The sequence below is a fragment of the Ambystoma mexicanum genome, chromosome 5p (genome assembly GCF_040938575.1).
Source record: "Ambystoma mexicanum isolate Mex_15411 chromosome 5p, UKY_AmexF1_1, whole genome shotgun sequence".
Lineage (NCBI taxonomy): Eukaryota > Metazoa > Chordata > Amphibia > Caudata > Ambystomatidae > Ambystoma > Ambystoma mexicanum.
The window spans coordinates 1,283,426,752-1,283,437,876 of record NC_090930.1 but is presented as its reverse complement, the minus strand read 5'-3'; the positions used below and the strand labels follow the sequence as shown (position 1 = coordinate 1,283,437,876).

General features: G+C 44.9%; 1 long non-coding RNA gene across 1 annotated transcript; it reads right to left on the bottom strand.

The window, feature by feature from the left end:
* Positions 1–307: 307 nt before the first annotated feature.
* Positions 308–5,516, bottom strand: LOC138481527 (uncharacterized). The gene is made up of 3 exons (XR_011274264.1): positions 5,366–5,516; positions 1,639–1,789; positions 308–796 (listed from the first exon to the last, which is right to left on the bottom strand). It is a non-coding gene; the product is annotated as an uncharacterized lncRNA (long non-coding RNA).
* Between the last annotated feature and the right edge of the window lie 5,609 nt (positions 5,517–11,125).

Genomic DNA, 11,125 nt, shown 5'->3' with positions numbered 1-11,125 from the left:
ATATTCTTTAACAATATAGGCATTGTTTCGGTTTATGAGCTGGAAATAAATTTAGGAGTTTTAACAAAAATAATGTTTACTATAATCCTGAAAAGAAATGCTTAAAAACACATTTGGTGCACCTTGTTGAATTGGGCTTTAAAAGCGTCACTGTGGCTTAATTGCTGCCCATTTCAGAGAGTTGCATTTTGAATTGCCTTTAGAACAATAGTGATGACTAATTAGGTCACAGTCATTTAGGTAAAATGGCCATGAAAGTCAAGACCATGTAATGGCATATAAACTATATTTAAAAAGAAGCGACACGTTTTTTTTTCCCCGACTATATTTATTAAAAAGAGGCAGAGGTTCAATCGGACACTGTGTACATAGCACAAAAACACAACTGTAGCAATCCCAAACACGGGTGCTTCACAATTTAAAAATAAAGGGTGAGAGGGGACCCAGAACCAGTCAGGTTCGGTCCAGCCCAGGGAGCAAGGGTGATAGGGGACACGGAACCAGTCCAGGGGTGTCACACGAGTATACAGGCCCAGCCTAGGGAGCAAGCGAGTCCGGTGGGGACCAGCCCAGGGAGCAAGGTTGAGAGGGGAAAGAGAACCAGTCCAGGGAGTCACACTAGTATCCAGGACGAGGCAAAAGAGCAAGGGAATGTGGAACTACACTTGTGTAGAAAAGACGAGGTTTGGCTCCTTCTTCATCCGGTAGTTCCCAATTTTGTGTTGGAGGGCTTTTCTGCACTCGGATGCAGAGAGTACTGGAAAGCCCATTTCCCTGGCTTTAACATGGATACATTCTGAAACGCAAAAAAGATTTGTGTAAAAAGTTTGAAAAGAGCAAGCAAAGTACTTTTTGGTTGACACATGGCTGTGAGAAATAAAGCATAGGCAATTTTCACTGTACACCCTCTAATGTGCTTTCGTAATTCGAATTACTACATTTCTCAAAGCTGTAAATCTGGTTGAAACCATGGCAATTCCTTAGAATTTAATATAGATTAGTGTCACTTCCCCAGGAAGTGGCTCTCCGTTTATCTTCTTTCCATAATTGGTATATTGTGAAGAAATTACCAATCTCGTGTTTCCCCCATGGACAGTGCATTGGTAAAGGAGCCATACAAGCAAAACAAATACACAGGGTTTGAAATTGAGCGGAGCTGGGGGCTATTTAGCCCTGTTTGTAGCCTTGAAGAGCCTGGTTAGCTTTACACCATGCTTACCAGGAGCTAAATTTGGCTCCCGGGCCAACTGATGCCGATATTATATACCTATGGGAATTTAACTATGTGCGTGCTTGCTTTTGTAACAATCTAAAAAAATAACATAGGACACCACTATGACATTTGAAGCTTAACGGGTCATAAGTAATGGACAAAGCAATATGTTTGCATGTGGGCATATAATGAGTGATGGACAATAACCGGTTAATACATGAGCCACAGTATTTGAGCTACCTTTTCCCACCCTCTGACACAGTCGTCTAGAAGCCCTATGGCTTCATAGGAATGTTGGGGAGGAGGGTTTGAGATTGGGGTGGAGACACAGAAGCCTACAACCGATAGTATTTGGATAGAGAAAAAGCATTTATTTATTTCATAAGGGCACAAACCAACTTTTGGTTAACTCCAATGGCACTTACCTCTGATGCAGTTGATGGACCAGGGTTGGGATTTGTATCGGGAAAACTTTTTCTGTGGCTCCTGTCCGCCTCCTCTATATCCACTGAACGGCCAGTTCCAAGCAGTGCTCAACTGCTACCTGCTGACAGGAATCCACTGTGTCCCAGTATGCTGAAATAATAGCACAAATATTAATATTACACATTTTAATACAGTACGCATTCTAATGACAATTACCAAGACCCGGAACCAGCGCAGGGAGCCAGATGGGTACCCAGACACAGCCCAGCAAGTAAGGAAGTTTGTTAGGAACCCACCCATGGAAGTGTCTCGGGCAGGTGCCAGTCTTACCTGAACTTCTGAAATGGTGAACACCTAGGCACACAAAGCCAGTAGGCGTTTGGTTATTTGCCGAAATATTGACTGCCCATGGTCATTTTAATCCCTATGGCCATTTACACCCAGATCCTGCCCCTCCCAAAATACCTCCTTATGGGAACTTTGAGCTCACTTTAATCAAGCCTTATCAGACTTTGCGCTTAAAGTGCCTGCGCTTAAAGTGCCTGCCTGTGATTTTCAAAGCAGTATTCTAAGAGTTAATTACTTAATTGGAGTTGTAAACCCACTACTGCTGTGATAAAAAAAATGTCTTAACCAGGTCTGCCTTCAGCCACAAAGCAGTTCAACGAAGCAACTGAACAAGTCTGGAAGTGTTAAGATGAAAAAAGTAGGATATACCCTAAAGTATGGGTGCATAACATAAGGCCCGCGGGCCAGTTGCGGCCAGCCATGCCGTTTTGTCCGGCCCGCCAGCAACAAAGACTTTCCTAATGGAGGGCGGCCGGCAAGCAGCATCGGCCCCCTCCATTAGGAAAGTCTTTGTTGTCTTCCGAGCGTGTGTGTTTGTTGGATCTTTGTGCTGCTTGTATGTTGAGATCCGGGGGTGGGGTGTGTGTCGGGTCTGCCTGAATGTTTGTTTTTGTGTGCAAGTCCAGTGTATGTTGAGATGCGGGGTTGGGGTGTGTGTCGCGTCTGCCTGAACGTGTTTGTGTGCAAGTTCAGTGTATGTTGAGATGCGGGGTTGGGGTGTGTGTCGGGTCTGACTGAATGCGTTTGTGTGCAAGTGCAGTGTGTGTCGAGATGCGGAGGGGGTGTGTGTGTCGGGTCTGACTGAATGTGTTTGTGTGCAAGTTCAGTGTATGTTGAGATGCGGAGGGGGAGTGTGTGTCGCGACTGCCTGAATGTGCTTGCGAGTTTGTATGGTGAGTTGGGGGTCTGTATGCTTGTGAGTTTGTGTGCTGAGTTGGGGGTGGGAGTTCGGGTCTGTATGGGTGCATAGTGTATTGGTGTATGCTTGTGGGTTTGTGTGCTGAGTTGGGGGGTGGGGGGGTTCGAGTCTGTATGGGTGCATAGTGTATTGGTGTATGCTTGTGAGTTTGTGTGCCGAGTTGGGGGGTGGGGAGTTCGGGTCTGTATGGGTGCATAGTGTATTGGTGTATGCTTGTGAGTTTGTGTGCCGAGTTGGGTGTGGGGGGGTTTGGGTCTGTATGAGTATGTATGCATGGTGCATGCTTGGTGGCATGGGGCATAGTGTTTGGTTGAGGGGTGGGTGTCATGCGGCATAGTGTTTGGTTGGGGGTGGGGGGGCCATGGGGCATAGTGTTTGGTTGAGGGGTGGGGGAGCCATGGGGCATAGTGTTTGGTTGAGCGCCATGGGGCATAGTGTTTGGTTGAGGGGTGGGGCCAAGCTTCCCGCCACGCCTGCTGCGCCTACCGCCCCGCCCACATTTACTTTTCAGCCCACTATAGCCATCATGTAAGGTACTTTTGGCCAACTGTCAAAATCAGTTGTGCACCCCTGCCCTAAAGAATAACCATTTTACTCAAATGTATGTTGCTTTATAACTACTTCTGCTGTTCAAATACAACATTGTGCTTTTGTCAGGCTGATCCAACAAACTGAGCCAGGATAATAATAATAATAATTTAGCATTTATATAGTGCTACGAACCCTCAGGTATCCGAGTGCTGCTTATTATTACCCACGGTGTGTGGTGCTCATTTATCGACCTCGGAAGGATAAAAGGCTGAGTTTGGGGCTGCCGGGATTCGAACCTGCGTCAGCAGGCTCTGCACAGATGTCAAAGCGACTGCGGTTTGATCAATCATCTCCACCAGCTTTTCAGAGGTGCTGGGCATTCAGTGGAATGGACCTGGTCGTGAAATGGCACCATCAATGTGCAACCGCATTCATGTGCCATCGTTCAGGCCATTTGCCAAAAAAAATTGCAAAGACGAAAGCAAACCAGCCATTGCTAAGTGCTGAAGACAGACATGTTTACATTCCAGTGGTTGCGAATGTGCATGTTCCATGCCACAGGGGGGGGTCTTGCAACAGCCGATTAAGGAAAGCAGAAGGCAATATTTCTAAGGCATCTGGCAAGGGAGAGGCAGCCATGAATGTAGAGCATCAACAGGGAAGGGAAAGATGATTCAAGGGGAGATGGACCACCACGGCGCCTGCCCATTTTGCCCCATTTATCTATGGGGGCGCACTCCCAACACCCACAATTACTTAATTTTCCCCTACCCCAAACCCCATAACAAAAATGCAGCAAAAAAACCTGGCAAAACGGCCTTTCACCAAATGCAGTGAAACAGCTGTGACCAACTACACCCAGATGATGGCACACGATGTAGAGCTAATGTGTACTGTGTGAAACGCCTCAGGTTATCCTTGTGGCTATCTTTCCAAACCACCCCCCCCCCCCCACTTATTGTCCCATTCAAGTGCAGGCTCCCAAGTTAGACCTGGGGAAAAAGGGGCTACATATGCACGAACTTTCTTAATCTGTATGAATTTCTTAGAGGACAGCCAAATGCGGGTAAATTGAAAGGGATGTGGTCGTTTTGAATACAGTCGTGGCCTCAGTGAGCTTTCAAAATGCACAGTTGGGTCAACATATTCATTAAATTAGCCCCCCCCCCCCCATCGAACCCCACAGATGCTGCTCTAACTGCACAGCTTCCAAAGTAGGATTTACGACTGTAGGCTCCTTTTCTTTGAGGTGCCACCCATGCGTCATGTCCTATACATTGGCCCCTCCCGAAAACTCAGCTGGTTTTGTGATAAAGTGCAGTTGTGCCAGTAAATCAATTGCAGTAGGTCTAGGCGCGCCCACTGCACCCCTTCCCTCCCACACTGCCTATGATACACATACACCCAATCCCAGCTCCGAGTACAATTGCAGCTGCATGGTACGTTGATGTGTTTTGGACTGAAACTCCCAAAAGCCATAGCTGGCATATATGACGCTGGATCATTGAAGTCGTATGAAAACAATGGAGCACAATGTTGCAGACACGTGTGTATATTATATGTTCTCCTGTAAAGCTCTAGCCTGCTTGAATATCACTTGTAAAGCAGGTTAGAGCTGCGCCGTGTGAAAGTAATGAAATGTGCCAACAGCCTGTGCAGATAAACGCACTGTGCCGGCCTTTAGCAGGAGAACATATGATATACACCAAGGGTCTGCAACAGTGCTCCCTGCTTGGAGGCTCACGGAGAAATGGCGTCGCTGGTCCAAGGAGGCGGATGGGGGCGCTGGACGTGGGGAGCGCGCACTACAAAGGCAGAGTCTGCCTCATAAATCAACACAACCTGTGTGGCTCCCGAGAGACACACTCCTCACTATGCAAAAGGCTCACTCTGAAATAAAGCCTAAAACGTGTACATCAGCTCCTTACCCAATGATTCTGGCTTTGTTTATCGATCCCAGCAGCATGATCCACGCTCGAATCTCGTCCGCCATTGCTCAGCTGGTGTCCAGTGTTCCCAGGTGGAAGGAAAAAACGCGCTGCATCGCCGTACGAAAAAAGCCCAAAACAAGCTGACCCACCCAAATTAACCGAAAAAAGCAAGCGCACATGTAAACGCCATGAGTGGGTTTCAAAAGTAAGAAACAGCACAATTCAGAAACATAGAGAAAACACACATATACTAAGTTAAAATAAAAAGTAGTGTTAGTGGCTTGTTTTTACTGAGAAAGAAGTCAGTAAAAAAATCCCCAAAACTCCTGCAGCCCAAGACAAACAAATCGTTGCTTGGAAAAAATCCCCCAAATCCAAAATAAATGGAAAAAAAATCTGAAGCTTGAAAACTTTTAAATAAAGACACAATTCTCTCAGGTGTCACTTTGAACATTTCTCAAAACTGCCATTTTCTAATTTCTGAGCATTTCTCAAAACTCTGCCATTTCTGACTTACAAAAGTGTCTTTATGCTTTCAGTAAATCAGAAAAGTGGTACAGCCATCTGGGAAATGTGCAGCTTACATAGGAAAGACTTGCACAATAGATGTTAACGATACCTCACAGGCACCGTATTTTAACTCCTTTTCGCGCTCTGCAAGGAGAATCCCCAGGCAGTGCCTGTCCTGCACTCCTCAGAGGCACTATGGCCATTGTCAGGCCATATTAGGGACACTGGAAGCTTTGATGTCTGTACCCCCACATTCTTAATGTCACAGAATACGGTGCTTTTAGGAAAAGTGTTGTTCCACCAAGGAACAATACTTTTCCAATTTTACATGGACTTCAGAATTGGGCCCATGTTTCGGTAAAGTGAAAAGCAGTTTACATTTTAAAAATGGAGCACCTGCAGCCCAGCAGGTCTGCCAAGGCAACCTGACCCGAGATGAAAGCTACATGGAGACAGCCCAGTGAGGGAACTGCAAAGCCCTCCACCAATGGTCCCATGCCCTGACCTGCACGATTTCATATGAAGAGAGCCATGTCTACATTGCCGGGATGCTGCCAGGCCTGGACTGGCCTACAGGGCAATGCCTATATATTTTTTTATTTGTATTCCGGGATTTGTAGCGCCATTACAACGGCAAGACTACAAGTCCCAGAATGCAAACATAAAATTAGGACAGTTACACGTTTTCAACGATCTGTGTGTCCCGGATACGCATTTTTATTACACAGTGCTGTGTGTGTGTGTGTGTGTGTATATATATATATATATATTCATTCAATAAAAAACATTGTTAAGGGGACGTTATGGTTAATTTCCTATGGGTTTAGCAACTTAACCATAACTACATGGCCGCTACAGCAGGCCATGATATATATATATATATTGTGGTCGTACGCCATTTCAGGAAATCAGCCCATCAAACAACAGCAAGTTCGTTCACTTATCCAGTATATATATAATTTGATGTACAGGGTACAAATGGGGACAATGGTTATATGTTGCACAAGCGAAAACAGTAAGACTGGCTGTGTATGCATTTCAAATAGTGTTTTAATAGTCATAGTGCTGAACGTATTTAGAAGCTGCCATTTGCTGGACACATGAGTATGGTGTGCACGAACTGAAATAGTAACAAGTATTATTTTTTTTACAATTGTGTTCCTTTCGTATGCAGGCTATATTGAATCTGAACAAATATCAGGAAATATTTTACTTCATGAAACGTTTTGTTTTACATGTTCAATACATCTTGGATGTTTCCCGGTGCAGCACCCAGTACCAGGGGCGCCAACTTGTGGTTATCCCGGGGACAGCCGGCAGCGAAAAAAGCCCAATTTTAAGAATAGTTTGCGATACATAAACATGTTTCATGGTGATGCTCTTGTAGTAATCGGCAAGTCATCCCAGAATTATCCCCAAATCATCAGGGCTTAACATGCTCTTCAAGTAATCAGCAGGTCATCCCAGAATCATCTGGGGCAAACCTGTTGATGCTCTTGACGTAATCGGCAAGTCATCCTAAAATCATCAGGAACAAAGAGTTTTCTAAAATAGGGATGATGTTGGCATCATCAGCAAGTCATCCTAAACCCATCCCCAATTCATCACCCACCATTCTGAGACATTTGCTGATGACTTTAACAGCGTGATGACTTCTGATGATGTGGGAATGACTTCTAATGTAGTTTGATGATCATCGGATGACTCCAGGATGGTCTCTTAAGTCATCCTTTTAGACCTGGGTTTCTCGACCATGCACGTGCTGCCTGCCTGCTCTGAGCCACTGTCCTTTGATCCTACAGGCAGTGACACCCAGTACCCCATCTGACCCTTCTACAGGGTCATTGATTCTGGCAATTTCAGTACTGTGGTCAATGGCCGCAACATTTTGCAATGTGTTTTTACAATACATGCACGGTTTCTTCAAAGATCCAGCTCCGGTCACTGTGGTACTAAACTGTTTAGTGTTCAACCCTCAGGCGCAGCGTTTAGATGGTTTTAATGGCGCGCTGAACAGTTTGAAGTGAATAAGTAACGCATGACACAGGATAAGCTTCGCGTTCAAAGACAGCAGTGAGATTGAACTGCCATTCTCTTTTGCCCAGTAGACAGATGTTTACAGTTGTGCCCTGCCCTGGAAATGGGAGAAGGAGACATACGGGGAACCGGCTGTGCCATAAATCCCCAGTTCATAGTTGTGCTGGGCTAGATGGCGAGTGCGCCTGCTTGTGTTGACGGGTGAACTTTGTTTCTCGATCAGCACACTGCTCCGGGGCTCACCTCCTGAATTCCTCTCTAACCCTCCCTCAGCAGTCCCTCGGGCCACAGAATAAGTCCGTCAGAGCCTCCTTCCTTTCCAGCATGACTTTGAAATAAGATTATTTTTTTCCCGCATCTCCCCTCCATGCCCCTCGATATTCGTGGAGTGCGCAGTGCTCCAGATTGTGTCCAGATACACATCCACATAAATAAAGGTGCCCTAAACGTGTGCACACTTACCTCTGGTATGGTATTTATCTCGTTTTTCGTGCCCACAAGGAGCACGGCCACCATCGTATCTTCTTCTTCCGCCGCCATTGCTGCCCACGCTGCCAGGCCCGAGAAAAAAAAGCCAAATGACCCTGCAAAAGAAGCCCAAAACAAGCCGACTCCCAACTAAATAAGCAGGAAAGAGCACTCATTTAAAACGCTGTGGTAAGGTGTCAAAATTAAGACATTTAACAGAATACCATAACTATACATAGAACAGAGTGTATACCCAGCAAATGTAACCCCACTCTCCTCAGAAACTCTTTTTTAAAACACATTTTGTTATGAACAGCACAGTTAAATTGCATTCTCTTTATTAGTCAAACAATGACTAAATGTAGGTGACCATATTATTACCACAAAATACATTTTGTTGTGTGTCTAATCACATTTGCAAACCCCATGGAGCTTAAATACAAAAGAGGTAGCAGGCACACCTCTCTAGAATAAACATGGCATAATAACCTGTTCAATGGTTTTTACCCACTTGAGAGTCCGCAGCCATCACTTTTTGCTCACTGTACTTTTCACAAAGGAGGAATATCCATTTGCATATCAGTCTTTGTCCCGCCCACAAGGACACTACAGCACCAAAATGCCAGGCAAACCTCCTTTGAACAAGAGTACCAACAGCAACCCCATACACGTGTTTCAGCCTTGTTGGGTCCCATCAGTGAGGTGGAGCTGTGCCTCTCTGAGCACAGTGAGCAAGGGGTCCACGTCTGTGTTCTCCCAGGTAATGGAGGATGACCAACCCCAAGTTCCTTGAAAAAATACAAAAAAGGTAGCAGGCACTCCTCTCTAGAATGAACATGGCATGATAACCTGTTCAGTGGTTTTTACTTGGAGATTGGGCTTATATTACTTCTGGTACTTGTAGCTTTCCAGTGAAAATGGGGAGGAGGATGGGTTGGGGCAACAAAAATTGTTTTTTTTCTTTTTCGTGTTACACATATTTCTATAAGGAAATGTTTGTCAGCGTGGTTTATCATGTGATTTGCATACTTTTTAAGCCATCTCCATCAAAACCCAGACATGTCCACAAGCTGTAGCTGGGAAGATATGTGGTTAAGTACTTTAATTGCAAGACTGGACTCCAATCCTGATTTCACCACTTCCCTAAAGTGTCTTATCATGGGAAAATCATTTTGATCTTGCTGCCCCCAGTCTAGTATACCTTGAAATTCTGAGACGATAATAGTCTCCAGAGGCACAGTAAGTGTGTAATATACATTTAACAGTTGAGACACTGCAAATAGGCCCGTCAGCGATTTTGCAGTTTTACCAGTGCAATTTAGGGGAGAAGACAAGGGAGAACAGACAGAGGATCTTCAGGCACGTTGCATTTGCATCGTGCAAGTGCAATGGGAAAATCGGCAGCTATTAACCCATGGCTGTATTTCTTGCTCTCCATTATGATGTATGCACCCCACAGGTGCCTCAGACTGTTTTGCATTGTAAGCAAAGGGTCCCCCAACCATCATGTTGAATTAGGCCCCCATACCTCTTCGGCCAGGCCTGACTATAAGACTGGCCTACATTGTACATCCAGTTTGGACATGTTTTCTCACTGTGATATGGCATTTTTAAAGCTAAACCCAAAAGGAGTGTTTTCTTAGGTGGGGAGACTAGAGCTAGGAGATCCCAGCGGAGCTCGGGCCAGCACAAGCCTCACCTAGGACTCTGGCCTAACCCCCCATCGTGGCCCAGTGCCTGCCAGAAGCAAGTGCCGGCCACTAGCCCCACCTGGTAATCATATTATTTCTTTTCTGCTTCTTTTCTGCTTGGTTTACTTACATCTGCATAAGAAATGTAAATTATTTAAGAGTACCATACATAGTATTTATTGTTTGGGGTAGAGACAGTAGGCTATTCAGGCATGGTTTGCTGCCAATGATCCAAATGTCACAAGGCATAGCCGGAATGTTGTTATCTTTCTCCCTTGTTCTCTCCTGCCCCCTTTATTTTGTCTTGAGGTGCCTTGAAACACCATTTTATGTGTAGGGGACTTACAAAGTATCCAATAAATAAAAGAAAGAAATAAAATAGTAATTGCGGGTGCATTCTTTTTTTTCAAACGTAACAGAACAGATATACAGCCAGGGGTGGTAAACAGAGGAGCACAGAGGAGGGGTACAGCTGTACCGGGTGGCAGGCAGGAGACAGTCAGCCACCATCCAGCGAGTCAGGTGGCGCGATGGGAGATGGGATGGCCGAGGTGTTAGCATTCCTTCTACCCATTGCTGCAAATTGATACACCCTGAATGATAGCGACTGGGCATTATTTACTGGAGAAATTAGTTAAGTGCAGTTTGACATTATTTTTCCAACATTTAAATGAAGTAAAAATGTGTGCCTATGTTACTGGATTGTTTTTACAGAGATACAAGTTGGAAAAAATCAAAAATAAATCTTCCAATGTAGCCTTGCTTGCAAAAGAATCCAAAATAAATGCAGTAAAAATGTGTAGTGTTGCTGGATTGGTTCTATTGAGAAACAAGATGAAAAAAATACAAAATAAATCCTGTAGAAATGCCTGCCTGCCAATTAGTGTTAGTGGATTGTTTTTACTGAGAAACAAGTCAGTAAAACTCCAAAATAAATCCTTTAGAAATGCCTGCCTGCCAATTAGTGTTAGTGGATTGTTTTTACTGAGAAACAAGTCAGTAAAACTCCAAAATAAATCCTTTAGAAATGCCTGCCTGCCAATTAGTGTTA